Source organism: Mauremys mutica, chromosome 4 (assembly GCF_020497125.1).
Source record: "Mauremys mutica isolate MM-2020 ecotype Southern chromosome 4, ASM2049712v1, whole genome shotgun sequence".
In the NCBI taxonomy this organism is placed as follows: domain Eukaryota; kingdom Metazoa; phylum Chordata; order Testudines; family Geoemydidae; genus Mauremys; species Mauremys mutica.
Window position 1 is genome coordinate 141,089,352 of NC_059075.1, and position 17,275 is coordinate 141,106,626.

General features: G+C 48.5%; 1 protein-coding gene across 11 annotated transcripts in view; it reads right to left on the minus strand.

Annotated features, from left to right (window-relative positions):
* The window catches only part of CD34 (CD34 molecule), a 108,702-nt gene that overhangs the window by 35,483 nt on the left and 55,944 nt on the right, over nucleotides 1–17,275 (minus strand). For 3 of the 11 annotated variants that reach the window (XM_045013591.1, XM_045013593.1, XM_045013594.1), the window contains exons 2-4: nucleotides 8,834–8,941; nucleotides 8,048–8,217; nucleotides 6,914–7,084 (exon numbers count right to left, since the gene is read on the minus strand). The gene's annotated coding sequence lies outside the window, so the exon portion shown is untranslated. Of the gene's footprint in view, nucleotides 1–6,913; nucleotides 7,085–8,047; nucleotides 8,218–8,833; nucleotides 8,942–9,233; nucleotides 9,253–10,031; nucleotides 10,050–11,133; nucleotides 11,235–11,714; nucleotides 11,821–17,275 lie in introns of those variants that run through there. The other 8 variants (XM_045013598.1, XM_045013599.1, XM_045013596.1 and 5 more) reach the window with 7 other exon arrangements.

Genomic DNA, 17,275 nt, shown 5'->3' on the forward strand with positions numbered 1-17,275 from the left:
CCACATCTGTACACAGTATTCGAGATGTGGGCGTACCATGGATTTATATAAGGGCAATAATATATTCTCAGTCTTATTCTCTATCCCTTTTTTAATGATTCCTAACATCCTATTTGCTTTTTTGACCGCCTCTGCACACTGCGTGGACATCTTCAGAGAACCATCCACGATGACGCCAAGATCTTTTTCCTGACTCGTTGTAGCTAATTTAGCCCCCATCATGTTGTATGTGTTATGTCCTAGGGGCAGCCGGTGTAGGAAGCAATCACTTGAGGCCAGAGAGCAGACAGCTAACCAAAACCTCCATTTTATTTACAGAAACAGAGAGCTCACTCAGCCGGTTGAAACCGGCTGAGCTATCCCTTAATAGTCTAACTCAGTTGCCATAGTAACAAAACCCATGACAACCAAATACACAACATATTCCTCCCCCCCTAATAAGAACATCCCCTAAATAAAACACACACTAAACTAGAGAAGGAGGGTAGACTGCCTCCATTCCCGGCTAAACCCTGGGGATTATTTTGCCCCATAACCGTGGGTTTGCCCTAACTAAAGATCCAGCCGATGAGGAGGCCTTCTGTCTCTAGGTGGATTACGACGAACTTCTGGTGTTGTTGCACCCGAAAGTACTAGGGGCTCAGGGTCCGCAGCACGAATAGGTGAGGAGGTGGTATCAGCTCGTGCTGGGCAAAGGGGTATCTCAGCTGCCGGCAGTAATGGAGGAGAACAGTCAGGAACAGGTGACTCATGATTCGGTGTCTCACCAGGAGGGGTGAAGTCAGACCCCTCAACTGCAGATGGGTCCTGAAGACTGGCATGACCTGGCAACAGCTGATCTACATGTCACCGCCAGGTAAGATTCTCTGCAGTCCGGACTGTATAGGAAACAGGTCCTGTTTGAGTGATGACTGTGGCCGGGACCCATTTAGCTCTGGAAGTATAATTCCGAGCCAAAACTGGCTGCCCTGGGCTAAAGGTTCGGTCTTTTGCTCTGGGTGCCCGTCTGATTACTTGATATTGCTGCTGATGTTGCACAGTTTGTCTGGGTTCAGAAGGTTTCAGCAGATCAAAGCAAGTGCGCAGCTGTCGTCCCATCATTAGAAAGGCTGGGGAAGCCTGGGTCGTAGCATGAGGTGTGTTTCTATAGGAAAATAAGAAGGTATCCAGACGCTTTTGAATGGAGTGTTGTCCCTTTGCTGATTTCAAAGCGTTTTTCATTGTCTGCACAAATCTTTCAGCTAATCCGTTGGTGGACGGATGATATGGTGCTGACGTGATGTGGTGTATCCCATTTGCCTTCATAAAATTTTGAAACTCCTGAGAGACGAACTGCGGTCCGTTGTCGCTCACAAGTTGTTCTGGCAGACCAAAACGACTAAAGAGTCCTCGTAGTTTTTGGATAGTACTCTCTGCAGTAGTGGACTGCATTATAGAGACTTCTGGCCATTTAGAATGGGCATCTACTGCCACCAAGAACATGCTTCCTTCAAGGGGGCCAGCAAAGTCAATGTGAATACGTTGCCACGGGTTTTCAGGCCAGTCCCATGGGTGTAGGGGTGCCCACTGGGGTGCATTTCTTACACTCTGACATGACATACAAGCTTTTGCCTTCTCTTCAATAGCACTGTCCAATCTAGGCCACCAAAAATAGCTTCGTGCAATTTCCTTCATGCGCACTATTCCACAGTGACCGGAATGTAGCTGTTCTAACATCTGTGATCTATGGGGTGGTGGAATAATGACACGCCTCCCCCACAACAAACAACCAGATTGGACCGATAACTCCGTCCGCCTGGACATGTAGGGAACAAGGTCGGGTGAGACCGGAGAGGTTTGTCGAGATTTTCCATGCATCACCAGGTCCATAACTTGGGATAATACTGGGTCAATGCGGGTTGCCTTCTTTATCTGAGAAGCAGTGATGGGTGTATTCTCTACCTGTTCAAAGTAGAAGATTTCCTTTTGGGCACTATCTTGATGTTTGACCGGTAAAGGCAACCTTGAGAGGCCATCTGCATTGCCGTGCAGAGTGGATTTCCGATATTTGATTTCATATGTGTGTGCAGAAAGTATCAATGCCCAACGTTGCATACGACTAGCAGCTAATGGGGGAATGCCTGTGTAGGGTCCAAAAATTGATGTCAGAGGTCGATGGTCTGTAAGAAGAGTAAACTTTCGCCCAAACAGGTACTGATGAAACTTCCTAATTCCAAAAACAATTCCTAATGCCTCATGTTCGATTTGGGCGTAGTTAGTTTCTGCTTTGCTTAGAGTGCGTGAAGCAAAAGCAATAGGTCTTTCTTCTCCCGAAGGCATAATGTGTGACACGACCGCTCCCACTCCATAAGGGGAAGCATCGCAGGCCAATTGCAGGGGTAAGGATGGATCAAAGTGCGTTAGAACTTCAGAATTTAACAATGCATCCTTAGCTTTGTTAAATGCAACATCACAGGCTTCAGTCCACTTCCAGGCCTTGTTCTGCCCAAGGAGCTCATGAAGTGGTTTTAGCAGTGTGGCTAACTGTGAGATGAACTTTCCATAATAGTTCAGTAGTCCTAGAAATGAGCGTAGCTGGCTTACATTTCGAGGTGGGGGAGCCTCCACAATAGCTTTAACTTTTGCAGGGGCCTTATGAAGACCTGCAGAATCGATGATGTGTCCCAAATATTCAACAGAGGGCTTGAAGAATTCACACTTGTCTTTGCGAACTCGTAGGCCATACTCTTCCAGTCTTTGTAGGGTAGCCTCTAAATTCCTTAAGTGATCCTCTTCATTTCTTCCAGTGACCAGGATATCATCCAGATAGCACTGAACTCCTGACAAGCCACACAAGATCTGGTCCATAGCCCTCTGGAACAGGGCGGGAGCCGATGTGATTCCGAAGGGTAGGCGACAGTATCGATAAAGCCCCTTATGAGTCACAATAGTCAACAGCTCTTGGGACTTTTCATCGACGTGCATCTGTAAATATGCTTGACTCAGATCAATCTTACTGAACTTTTGTCCCCCAGCCAGGCCTGCGAAGAGGTCATCGATGCGGGGAAGCGGGTATTGCTCTGCACACAACACTGGGTTGACAGTGACTTTAAAATCACCGCAAATCCGGAGAGAGCCATCTTTCTTCACTATTGGAACGATAGGAGTGGCCCATGAGCTATGGGTAACTGGTATTAGGACTCCATTGGTGACCAGGCGCTCCAGGTCTGCTTCAACTTTTGGCCTGATGGCATATGGCACAGTTCGGGCTTTCAGATATTTTGGTGGACTGCCAGGTTTAATGTTCAATGTCACAGTGATTCCCTTCATACTTCCCAAATCATCTCCAAAAACAGCAGCATGTTTCCTTAGTATAGGGGTTAGACTGGTTTCTTCTTTAGTCATCCGGTGCACTTCTGCCCAGTTCAGCTGAATCTTCCCAAGCCAAGACCTACCCATTAAGGCTGGGTAGTCACCTCTCACCACAAACAGTGGCAATTTAGCCGCCTGTCCATTGAGATCCACCTTAACATCAATAGTGCCCAACATGGGCACAGCTTCACCTGTATACGTCTTCAGAACAGTTTTTGTTGCCTTAAGCGGAAGATGCTGTAGCTTTTCCTTATACACAGTCTCAGGAACCAGCGAGACAGCTGCACCGGTGTCTAGGTCCATGCGTACAGGTTTGCCCTCCAATAAGGGGGTTACCCAGTATTCATGTGAGCCCGCTGCCAAAGACAAAACATGCAGTGGCACTTCCTCTTGTGAGGAGGTGTCACCTTGATCATCCTGGGTCTGCTCTAGGGTATGCAAGGTTCCTCTTTTTGTCGGCCAGACCACAGGCCTCTTTTTCTTTTGTTTACAGGCATACTCAATGTGTCCCTTTTTGCCACAGTGTCAACACACCAGGTCCTTACACCAGCATTCTGATGCCTGGTGACCCAGCTTACCACAGCGGTAACATTCTTGACTCTGCACCGTTTTGTGGGTCAGTTCTTGTGACACTTTTTGCACCCTAGGGGATGCACCAATGTATTGTGCCTCCCTTGTAGCCAGTTCCATGGAGACAGCAATATCAACAGCCTTCTGTAATGTAAGCTGAGCCTCTGTCAGTAGGCGCTTCCGTATAGCTTCACTGCAGAGGCCACACACTAACCTGTCACGCAGGGCATCATTTAACATCTCTTTAAATTCACAGTGTTCTGCTAGCTTTTTTAAAATGGCTACAAATTGTACAACTGTTTCATCTTCCTTTTGGTCTCTTTTGTGGAACCTATATCTTTCAACAATTACCAGTGGTTTTGGGGAGAAATGAGACCCCAGGATTTCCACAATGTCACTGTAAGATTTAGTCTCAGGCTTAACAGGGTGTAGTAAGCTGCGTAGCAGAGAGTAGGTTTTAGCCCCTACAACAGTTAAGAATATTGGCACCTTCTTCGCTTCTGTAATGTCATTTGCAATACCAAAAAGCTCAAAACGCTCAGTATACACATGCCACTGCTCTGTATTCTCATCAAAAGGCTCCAGGGGCCTGGTCAGAGTAGCCATGATTTTTAGTTTCACTTTCACAGTCAGTGCAAACAAGCAGCTTTTTTTCTTTGTTTGGTCTTTACCTTGACTTCTACTTCCTTCTGTTACTGGAGCAGCACCAGGATCCCATCCTCATCGCCAGTGTTATGTCCTAGGGGCAGCCGGTGTAGGAAGCAATCACTTGAGGCCAGAGAGCAGACAGCTAACCAAAACCTCCATTTTATTTACAGAAACAGAGAGCTCACTCAGCCGGTTGAAACCGGCTGAGCTATCCCTTAATAGTCTAACTCAGTTGCCATAGTAACAAAACCCATGACAACCAAATACACAACAGTATGTATAGTTGGGGTTATTTTTTCCAGTGTGCATTACTTTACATTTATCCACATTAAATTTCATTTGCCATTTTGTTGCCCAATCACTTAGTTTTGTGAGATCTTTTTGAAGTTCTTCACAATCTGCTTTGGTCTTAACTATCTTGAGAAGTTTAGTATCATCTGCAAACTTGGCCACCTCACTGTTTACCCCTTTCTCCAGATCATTTATGAATAAATTGAATAGGATTGGTCCGAGGACTGACCTTTGGGGAACACCACTAGTTACACCTCTCCATTCTGAGAATTTACCATTAATTCCTACCCTTTGTTCCCTGTCCTTTAACCAGTTCTCAATCCATGAAAGGACCTTCCCTTTTATCCCATGACAGCTTAATTTACGTAAGAGCCTTTGGTGAGGGACCTTGTCAAAGGCTTTCTGGAAATCCAAGTACACTATGTCCACCGGATCTCCCTTGTCCACATGTTTGTTGACCCCTTCAAAGAATTCTAATAGATTAGTAAGACACGATTTCCCTTTACAGAAACCATGTTGACTATTGCTCAAGAGTTTATGTTTATCTATGTGTCTGACAATTTTATTCTTTACTATTGTTTCAACTAATTTGCCCGGTACCGACGTTAGACTTACCGGTCTGTAATTGCCGGGATCACCCCTAGAGCCCTTTTTAAATATTGGCGTTACATTAGCTAACTTCCAGTCATTGGGTACCAAAGCCGATTTTAAGGACAGGTTACAAACCTTAGTTAATAGTTCCGCAACTTCACATTTGAGTTCTTTCAGAACTCTTGGGTGAATGCCATCTGGTCCCGGTGACTTGTTAATGTTGAGTTTATCAATTAATTCCAAAACCTCCTCTAGTGACACTTCAATCTGTGACAGTTCCTCAGATTTGTCACCTACAAAAGCCAGCTCAGGTTTGGGAATCTCCCTAACATCCTCAGCCGTGAAGACTGAAGCAAAGAATCCATTTAGTTTCTCCGCAATGACTTTATAGTCTTTAAACGCTCCTTTTGTATTTTGATCATCAAGGGGCCCCACTGGTTGTTTAGCAGGCTTCCTGCTTCTGATGTACTTAAAAAACATTTTGTTATTACCTTTGGAGTTTTTGGCTAGCCGTTCTTCAAACTCCTCTTTGGCTTTTCTTATTATACTCTTGCATTTAAGTTGGCAGTATTTGTGCTCCTTTCTATTTGCCTCACTAGGATTTGACTTCCACTTTTTAAAGGAAGTCTTTTGATCTCTCACTGCTTCTTTTACATGGTTGTTAAGCCACGGTGGCTCTTTTTTAGTTCTTTTACTGTTTTTCTTAATTTGGGGTATACATTGAATTTGGGCCTCTATTATGGTGTCTTTAAAAAGGGCCCATGCAACTTGCAGGGATTTCACTTTAACTTGCAGGGATTTCACTTTAACTTTGGCATTAAGAGGGCCAATGCCAAGAGGGGGAAAAGGAAGGTGACCCGAACCCCAATTACAGGGCGGTCAACCTTCGTTCACAAAAATCCTACTTCTTTTAAACAAGGGAAAAGAAGTCACAAACATGAAAATGTCTGGCACTGAACAGGTCAGGGAGTCTCCCATTACCAAGGAATCCTCAATCCCACGCCAACACCCTTCCCGACTTACCTATCTACCCCACCAGGAACATTACAACTTTGGACCCCCTACGCTTTTCCAAAACAGACACCCCTTACTTCTTACTCAGTCCTGTTAATAGGGTTAGTTGCACCCATGTGCAAGATCCAACACCACGACACATGTACCTACGCCACCAGATCATCAACAGCTGTCATAAAGGACAGCTCTTTCAATCACTTCAAACACAGTCCAAAAATATAACCTCAGTCTACCAGCCAAGAGACCAAAGGCCTGGTACTGGGACACCACGTACGGACCTCTCCCAGTCAAGAGAAGAAACACTACAACAACCAGCAGTATGTTTTATTCTGCGCAGGAAAGAAAGGGTCAAAGCTGAGGTTGGTGGGGCAGTGTTAATTGGGCAGGGCAAGAGGAAATGAGGAAGGATTACATGGAAGTGAGAGCAGAAAGGAGCCCCCCACCTCACCTGTTCATTTCCAGACCTGGGAACATTTGGATGGTTGGGGGCTTTCTTGGCTTTTTTGAAAAAAGGGTCGAATTTCTCACGGCCTCCACCATCCCCTTACAGCCGCCCCTTCGCCACACCATGTTACATCGGACCCCGGCTTGAATTCAAGAGGTCACAAATACGATTTGACTGCAAATTTCAAAAAAGACAAGGAGAAATCATTTCCAGGGCAGTTGACTAGGACTAAGAGAAAGAGAGATGCGCAACCCTTCTTCAAGGGGAGTCCCTCGGCCACAGGCACCTAAAAGCCCCACTGGTTTAAGAGGGAGAGAGAGAAGACCTTACACCCTGCTTACAGGGCGGTCCTTTTGCCTGGCATGTCAAAGTGACCTGTGGCTAAAGCAGCATGGCAAAGCCAAACCCTCCTTACAGGGTGGTCCTTAAGCCAGAGGCATTACAACGGGCCAGAGACTAAAGCGCTGAAAAGGAGAGACCTCCATTCCCCTCAGTAGAGGGTGGTCTCTTTGCCCAGCAAGTGCCAGCGGCCCAAAAGAGGCTAGAAAGGGGAGACCTGACCCCTGCTTACAAGGAGAGGTCAACGGCACAAGGCATTTTAAAGGCTAGCACCAAAAGAGCTGAAACCCACAGAGAGACCGCTACCCTTCTTAAAGGGGGGTCCCGCGGCCACAGGCACGGAAAGGCCCCGCTGGTTTAAGAGGGAGAGGGAGAAGACCTTACACCCTGCTTACAGGGCGGTCCTTTTGCCTGGCATGTCAAAGTGCCGCGTGGCTAAAGCAGCATGGCAAACAGACCCAAACCCTCCTTACAGGGTGGTCCTTAAGCATGGGCCAGAGCCTAGAGTGGAGAAAAGGAGAGACCTCCATTCCCTCAGGAGAGGGTGGTCTCTCTTTGCCCAGCAAGTGCCAGCGGCCCAAGACAGGCTAGAAAGGGGAGACCTGACCCCTCCTTACAGGGAGAGGTCAACGGCACAGGGCATTTTAAAGGATAGCTCCTAAAGAGCTGAAACCCACAGAGAGACTGCTACCTTTCTTAAAGGGGGGCCCCTAAGCCTTAGCTACCTTATGGACCCCTCAAGCCTTTTTGCTGGGAAGGGATGGACCTTGATCCCTGTTTACAGGGAGGTCCTTTTACCTGGCACCTCAACGGGGAGAACGCTTAAGTGGAAGTCACGAGTCCACATTACAGGGAGGCCCGTGTGTGCAAGGTGTGTGTCATTTTTCCGTGGCTTCTGCTTCCATTCTCTTTTCCTGACGTTTCTTTGGTGCTTCTGTGTCTTCTTGTCCATTTTCTCTTTTGAGTTGCTAGAGAGAGAGCGAAAAGAGGAGAAGGAAGGTGAGGCGTGGGCTCCGTACACACGACTACCACATCAGTTCAGATCAAATGGACAAGGCCCCTCCTTGAAATTAGCCCAACTCCCAGTCTTCGGCACCAACATGTGGCATGGAGTAGGAGACCTTGCAGTAGAGGCAGAAGCCGGGGCCAGCTGGATGCAGAGTTTGCTCGCTTTCGACTTGGTTGTGTGTGTGAGTAGGACACGGTGACCGGACAGCTAGAAGGACAAACCCCTAACTCTGCAAAGAGGCTGGTTTCTATAACTAGCTTTCAAATGGGGAAGTAAGCTTGGGAAAGTTGTACACCCTAGTTACAGGGAGCTCACTTTGGACTTTGGCATTAAGAGGGCCAATGCCAAGAGGGGGAAAAGGAAGGCGACCCGAACCCTGATTACAGGGCGGTCACCCTTCCTTCACAAAAATCCTACTTCCTTTAAACAAGGGGAAAGAAGTCACAAACGTGAAAATTTCTGGCAATGTATATGTAACGTAGGAATCCTGCTGACTCTCCCATTAGCAATATAACCTCCAGCCTTCACCAATATGCTTCCGCTCTAATTCTAGATGTGAATACCGTAACATTTACCTTTACCTTCTTTACAGGGATGATCATTCTTCTTCTAAAGCTTTGTTTTCCATTCCCTTTTACTGTACTTGATTTGGTTCTTTTATCTTCTTGTGCATTTTTGTTGTTCTACAGATTGAGAGAGAGAGAGGCGAAGAGAATTAAAATCTTTAGGTTTGAGCTCAATAGACAACATAATCCCAATGTAAATTCAGTCATCATAAGCTCCATTGTGTTTTCCGCCCAGCACCTCCTGCACAGTGAGCTCAAGCTGCCTCAGGCTTTTCCTGCCCAGTGCCTCCTGCCCAGTCAGTGTGAGCTGCCTCAGGGTTTTTCCCGCCCAGCGCCTCCAGCCCAGCCAGGGCAAGCCACCTGAGGGCTTTTCCCACCCAGTGTCTCCTGGCCAATCAGTATGAGCCACCTGAGGGCTTTTCCTCCCAGTGCCTCCTGCCCAGCCAGTGCAAGTCGCCTCACAGCTTTTCCCGCCCAGCACCTCCCGCCAAGTCAGGGAGAGCCACCTGAGGGCTTTTCCCACCCAGTGTCTCCTGCCCAATCAGTATGAGCCGCCTCAGGTCTTTTCCCGCCCAGTGCCTCCTGCCCAGTCTGTGCAATCCACCTCAAGGCTTTTCCTGCCCTGCACGTCCTGCCCAGTCAGCGCGAGCCACCTGAGCATTTTTCCCACCTAGTGCCTCCTGCCCAGTCAGTACGAGATGCCTAAGGGCTTTTTCCACCCAGAGCCTCCTGCCCAGCTAGTGTAAGTGCTCTCAGAGCTTTTCCCGCCCAGGGTCTCCTGCCCAGCCACTGCTAGTCACCTCAGGGCTTTTCCCGCCCAGCACCTCCTGCCAAGTCAGAGCGAGCCACCTGAGGGCTTTTCCCAACGAGTGCCTCCTGCCCAATCAGTACGAGCCGCCTCAGGACTTTTCCCGCCTGGTGCCTCCTGCCCAGTTAGCGCAATCCGCCTCAGGGCTTTTCCTGACCTGCACGTCCTGCCCAGTCAGCGCAAGCCACCTGAGGGCTTTTCCCACCTAGAGCCTCCTGCCCAGTCAGTACGAGCCGCCTCAGGGCTTTTCCCGCCCAGTGCCCCCTGCCCAGTCAACACGAGGTGCTTGAGGCTTTTCCCACCCAGCACCTTGTGCCCAGTCAGCGTGAGCCACCTGACGGCTTTTCCCACCCTGCACCTCCTGCCCAGTCAGCGCAAAGTGCCTGAGGCTTCTCGCACCCAGTGCCTCCTCCCCAGTCAGCACAAGCTGCCTCAGGGCTTTTCCTGCCCAGTCAGCTTGAGCCACCTGAGTGCTTTCCCGCCCAGTGCCTCCTGCCCAGTCAGCGTGAGTCGCCTCAGAGCTTTTCCCGCCCTCGGACTCCTGCCCAGCCAGTGCGAGTCGCCTCAGGGCTTTCCCCAACCAGTGCCTCCTGCCCAGCCACTGCGAGTCGCCTCAGGGCATTTCCCACCCAGCACTTCCTGCCCCGTCAGCGCAAGCCACCTGAGCGCTTTTCCCTCCTAGTGCCTCCTGCCCAGTCAACACGAGGTGCTTGAGGTTTTGCCCAGCCAGTGCAAGCCGCCTCAAGCTTTTTCCACTCAGTTCCTCATGCCCAGCAAGGGTGAGCGGCCTCAGGGCTCGTCCTGCCCAGCGCTTCCTGCCCAGTCAACACAAGCTGCTTGAGGCTTTTCCCACCCAGTGGCTTCTGCCCAGTCAACACGAGGTGCTTGAGGTTTTTCCCACCCAGCGCCTCGTGCCCAGTCAGTATGAGCCACCTCAGAGCTTTTCCCACCCAGCGCCTCCTGCCAAGTCAGCTTGAGCCACCTGAGGGCTTTCTCATCCAGTGCCTCCTGCCCAGCCAGTGGAAGTTGTCTCAGGGCTTTTCCTGCCCAGGGCCTCCTGCCCTGCCAGTGAGAGTCACCTCAGGGCTTTTCCCACCCAGCGCTTCCTGCCCAGTCAGTATGAGTTGCCTCAGGGCTTTTCCTGCCCTGCACGTCCTGCCCAGTCAGCGTAAGGTGCCTGAGGCTTTTCCCACCCAGCGCCTCCTGCCCAGTTAGCGCAAGCTGCCTCAGGGCTTTTCCCACCCAGCCAGCATGAGCCACCTGAGGGCTTTTCTGCCCAGCGCCTCCTGCCCAGTCAGCGTGAGCCACCTGAGGGCTTTTCCCACCTAGCGCCTCCTGCCCAGCAGCATGAGCTGCCTCAGAGCTTCTTCAGCCCAGCCATTGCGAGTCACCTCAGGGTTTTTCCCGTCCAGCACTTCCTACCCAGTCAGCGCAAGCCGCCTGAGGGCTTTTCCCACCCAGTGCCTCCTGCCCAGTCAGCGCAAGCCACCTGAGGGCTTACCCCCCAGTGTCTGCTGCCCAGCAAGAGCGAGCCTCCACAGTGTTTCCCACCCAGCACCTCCTGCCCGGTAAGTGCGAGTGTCCTGAGGGCTTTCCCACCCAGCTCAGGAATGCCTCCACACCCCTTCCATCTTCATCCAGCACTCGTCACAGACCCCGCCCCCAAATCTGAGACAGCCCCTCACTGCACACTGTTCTCAGCATCAGAACCCCACTCACTGTTATCCACAGCTCCTCCCAACACCCCATCGCAGTCCCAGGATCCCACCACAATAGCAGTCCCCTCAGTCTCACAACCCTCTTCATCATACTCCATCACTCACGTCAGTAAGAGAGACCCTAAACAACCATGACCAGAGCCACCAGCATCTATTTAAGGAAAGTAGAAAAACAACTGGTTCTAGTACAGCCACTCTCATCTCAACCCACACCTCCTCTCACTGGGCACTCACGCCCAGCCAAAGAGCCCGCTATCTCTCCTCCACTGCTTAAGAGTTGCCACAAACTACATTCCCCACTAAGTCACAACCCACCCCCACCACCTCAGCTTAGTCCCTAACACCAAGAACCTCACAAACATACCATTTAGTAGAAGCTGTTAAACACCTAAGACATGCAGAGCAGCATCTTTACTTTGCGACCTGTCCGGAACAGGAGCCTCTCCATGAGCCTCCTCCCAGGCAGGCAGCGTGAGCCACCTCCTGCCTAGTCAGCACGAGCCACCTCCTGTCCTCCCCACCCGACGCTTCCCGCCCTTCCCACCCAGCACCTCCTGCCCAATCACCACAGGCCGCCTCCTGCTCTCCCCACCCGACGCTTCCCGCCCTTCCCACCCAGCCTCTCCTGCCCAATCACCACAGGCCGCCTCCTGCTCTCCCCACCCGACGCTTCCCGCCCTTCCCACCCAGCACCTCCTGCCCAATCACCACAGGCCGCCTCCTGCCCTGCCCACCTGACACCTCCTGCCCAGTCAGCACAGGTCGCCTCCTGCCCTGCCCACCCGACGCCTCCCGCCCTTTCCTCCCAGCACCTCCTGCCCAGTCAGCACAAGCCGCCTCCTGCCTTTCCCACCCGACGCCTCCTGCCCAGTCAGCACAAGCCGCCTCCTGCCTGCCCACCCGATGCCTCCCACCCAATCAGCACAGGCCGCCTCCTGCCTTTCCCACCTGACGCCTCCCGCCCAGTCAGCACAGGCCAGCTCCTGCCCTGCCCACCCGACGCCTCCTGCCCTTCCCACCCAGCGCCTCCTGCCCAGTCAGCACAGGCCAGCTCCCGCCCAAACAGCACGACCTGCCTCTTGCCCAGTCAGCGCGAGGTGCCTGAGGCTTTTCCCGCCCAGCACCTCCTGCCCAGTCAGCGCAAACCGCCTTCTGCCCTTCCTGTCTGGCGCCTCCTACCCAATCAGTGCGAGTCGCCTCAGTGGTTTTTCTGCCTGGCATCTCCTGCCCAATCAATGTAAGGTGTCTCAGGGCTGCCTTCACAACCCCTGCTCCTCAGCCAGAGTTTCACTACAGATTGCCTCTCAAATCTGAGTCAGCCCTTCATAGCACCTTATCTCTGCCCTAGGATGTCCCCATGCTAGAACCCCCTGGCTCAACCCCTCCCCCGCATTATAGGGACAGTCCCAATATTTGCAGCTTTGTCTTATATAGGTGCCTATTACCCCCCACCCGCTGTCCCAATTATTCACACTTGCTGTTTGCTCACCCTATCTCCTACTCTCTGCACCCCATCAGACATAGAGATCCTGATCACCATAAGAAGGAACCACCACCAACCTCAGAACCTCCCAGGACCAGCTAGTTTGGTCACAACCAATGGTCCAAGCAACTCAAGAGCACTCTGCTCAGCCCCATGTCCTCTAATTTGGAGCGGGATAAACGTGCTTCACAGATGGCTTAGTCAGCTCCCCCTTCTGGCTTGGAAACTGCACAAGCCCTAGTTCTGCACAAGCCCTAGTTCTGCCCCTTCCCCATTCAGGTCAGAGGTCGTGAGGACTTTGCATGTGCCGCAGAGTAATTGCCCTGGGATTGCATGGGAGTAGAAACACAAGAGCCCAGGACAGGGCAGTCACAGGCTACAGCCAGAGAAGTTTTGCTCCCTTATTTCTTTGCATAGTTTACATTATTAAGAAAATGTTTCTATTGAGGCCAGTCTATTCCTTTCTGCTGATTAGCTTTCTATTGCTAAAGACCACTCTGGTGCTGTCATTATTATTTATTTCTTATTTATATTTATTTATTTATTTTGTGGAAGCTCCTAAGAGCAGGGCCTTCACACATACATACAGTCACACCAAAAAGACAGCTCCAAAGCTTTTATCATCTAAATAAATTTGTTCTCCTTTAAACATTTTTCCCTCTATTTTAAATAATTATCTCCTTGAGGGAGACATCCAAGTCTTCCTATATGTTTACAAGATACTGTGCACAAAAGGAAAGACTGTAGACCATATGCCTCGCTACCAGCTACAAAGCATTGGAAAGAGCCAAAAAATAGTATTAGGAACCTGCACCTGCACTGATTTTAATTATTTTAACCTGCAATTGAGCTAGATTGTTTTTCCTCTTTCCAATTTAAGCATAAATCAAATATTAGATGGGAAATAAAAGATGTCTGTTCACTCCCATATTCCCATATGGTTAAAAGTTAACAAAATCCTCTAAGAGGGTGTGAAATATAGCTCCTAAATTGCATAATAGAATAAAAAGATCTATATGTCATGTAGACATGAATTTGACTTACTACTACTTGTTATTGTGTAATAGACAGCATCACTTATTGGATTACAGTACAAATGTCTCTCCAGGATTCTGTATCAAATGACTGGCTTTGCATTTGCAGTGGACTCTTGGTTTAGGTTTCAATTTCAAATTTCAGGTATATTTGCTTTTCTTTCAGCGCAGTTAGGATCACTCTCATGACAGGTTCATAGCAGCTACTTTTTTCTTAAAATGCCCCAGCATGGCAGTGTGTGTTGGAGGCACCATCTTTTGGATGAGACAAGAGGAAGGCCAAGAATGTTATATAGCTGTTCACTATTTACCTATCCTAATCTTGTGCAAAGAAAACCTTGGTCATCAGCAGATTGCTTTCAGCTAGCTAAGGATAGCACTGAAACATAGCACTGAAAAGAAAGTGCCAATTGTCAGGGAATGTAACAGAAATAACTGTATGATGTTAGAGCAGAAACAATTGGCTGAGAATTATCCACATAACCTACTGGTGGCTTCTTAAAAGGGGTGGGAAGGCTTTTGAAATACCCAGTAGCATGTTATGAAGAGCTGTGAATTATAAAGCAGAGCTGTAGTGTAAGGCATTTAAAGACACATTCAATGAGCAGGCTGTCAGTTCCTGCCTGAAGCATTCAGAATGATTCCATTATCCCATACTCTGAACCCCCACCTTTATGAATAATCCTGTCTTTTCCTGGCTGCCTTGATTAGTCACTGGGCTTGTGCTGCCCCATTTCCTGGTGTTCTTTCCTTTCACATATGAGCTTGAATGAAAGAAAACAGCAGGGCCATCCAGATTTTGGTTCCTGATCTTAACTTGGCCTTTGAAAAGCTGGCTAAAAATAAAACAGTTGGCTAAATATAGGACAAAAACCAGACTGCCACCCATTGGGGTGTGGGAACCTGAAAAGTTTTTCATTGGTAATGGCAGTCAGGACCAAATTAGATGTAACCTATTTGTTTTCACAACACATTTATTTTAAAACTCCTTATTTATTCATAAGCATTTCTATGACATTCATCACCTTGGTATCTCTGCTGATAGTTTCTTTTTTGTTTTAAAATCCAGATTTGGGAATGTATGTTTTATGTGAGCCTGGTGCAAACAGCAAATTCAGCAACCACCCCAGGAGAGGAACAAAGGAAAAAAATAATCACTTAATAAAGAGGGATCTTTAGTTTCAAGCAAAAGCACAGCCTTACTTTAGAATAGTTTAGAAAAAAAGGTTCCCTTCAGTGCTACCACCAGTTCATCTGAACTGCTCTTAAGAAGTATCGGGCCCTAGTCTAGACAAAGGTTCTGTCAGCATCTGACATTTTTACCACTATGTCAATTCAACCTGCAGTTTTAAATTGTCATGATAGCAAAAAATGGTCAAAGCTGGTGGAGTCTCATCCAACTAAAGGTCTCACTGCCCAGCATAGAGACGAGAATTTTGTTCTAAAATTCCTCTGTGCAGACACTGCCTAATGATCAAACAAAATCACGTTAAGAACTGTAGCAGGAGATTTTTAAGTAATTGTTTTAGGGTTGCTGCTTATTGGAGGTGAGTGTTTGGCGCAAATCACATTGCTTAAAGAGGAAATTAGATTCCCCATACTTTCATCTCTGGGTTTGTCTATATTACTAAGTTTTATTGTGGTCAAACAGTTGTGTTTATTGAGTTAGCTGACAAACAATGAACACAATTTGCCACTGTTTACACCAATCGGCCAGTAATATTTGGCATCTTGGCAGCTAATTTGACTCTTCACAGTCATATTTGAATACAGTAAGATTCTGTAATGTGAACAAGCAGTTGGGAGGGGGAGTGTATGAGAAAGAGCACATAAGTGTGATTGTTTCTTTCCCTTTTGTCCTTTCCCATGTTTATTAAATTAATTCAAGGGGTGAGCTTTCCACCTTCATGACCACTTCCATTTAAAGTGACTTTATTACAGTTTTATAGGCTTATGTATTAACATTATTTTCTTCCTTCTCGCTCATCAATATATGGTTGTTTAAAAAGTACCAAAATGATGGAAACACACACAATCTTTCTGAAAACAAATAGTTTGTATACACAAGGTAAAGGTTAACAGTTCAGTGATGAAGGCTCACTCACATGGACTGTGATTTTGTCCAAATATTTAAGGGTAATTTGATTTAATTGTGAATGATGCAATAGACATATGGCAAGGAAGTTATCTGCCAGGAAACATGTTTTCTGTAAGTATTTTAGCAGAACCATCAATACATTCAGCAGCCAGGTGGTGTACAATGATTTTGCACCCATCATTTCCACACCTTAAAAAGAAGTCAGTGTTTTGGACAGACTAGATCCCTGCATTCCTGCCATAATTCCAAGACACAAGAGCTACCGACCCAAGAAAACTGAACAAACTTGTATAAGAAACCTTGTCTGAATCATCACACAGTACATTCAACTACTCACTTTCATCCAGTAATTTCAAAGCACTTTAAAAATGTAATCCAGAATTTCTCAACTGCCATGTGAAGCTGGTATGCGTACCCCCATTTTATAGACTAAGAAACAGACACACATCGAGATGAAGTGACTTTCTCTGTGCCACACAGCATGTCAGGAATCAGGCTGGAAAAAGATTTCAGGAGTCATAGCTCCCACTATTACTGCCAAACCCACTGCCTCTTAAACAAACAAATACAACATATGATTCGTGGTTCTGCAAATTACATGCAAAAAATCCTTTATGTCCATAGCATTCGGACCTGATCTTTAAAAGTGTTACAGATATGCCAACCTCTATCCTAAAGAGAAGACACAAAAAACAGCAAAGGAAGAAGCTGGGAGTCTGATGAACTTTCTTTTGTTAATATGTCCCTAGGAATTGCAGGTGCTTAGCCCCTCTCAATATCAGACCCATCTATTCCCCCAAGCTTTAGAGATGCACTCATGACAATAGGCCAGATTTCAGGGTATCAACTCACCGGTGCAAAAGGACACATGGGACCAAATCCTGAGAGCAGGGGCGGCTCCAGGCATCAGCACCCCAAGCGCATCCCTGGGGCGGCAAGCCGCGGGGGGCGCTCTGCCGGTCGCCGCGAGGGCGGCAGGCAGGCTGCCTGCGGAGGGTCCGCTGGTCCTGCGGCGTGCCTGCGGGAGGTCTGCCGAAGCCGCGGGACCAGCGGACCCTCCGCAGGCAAGACGCCGAAGGCAGCCTGCCTGCCGTGCTTGGGGCGGCAAAATGCCTAGAACTGCCCCTGCCTGAGAGGTGCTGAACTCCTATTGACACTAATGGGAGTTGGAAGTGTTCAGCAGCTCTCAGCATTAGGCCCATGAGGAGCATACAATTGCTGTTCATCTTAAGAAGGGGATAGTTGGCCACCTCTAACCACTGCTCATGTTAACTAGCATTACTTCGTTGTTTCCTTGTGCTCCCTTCCCC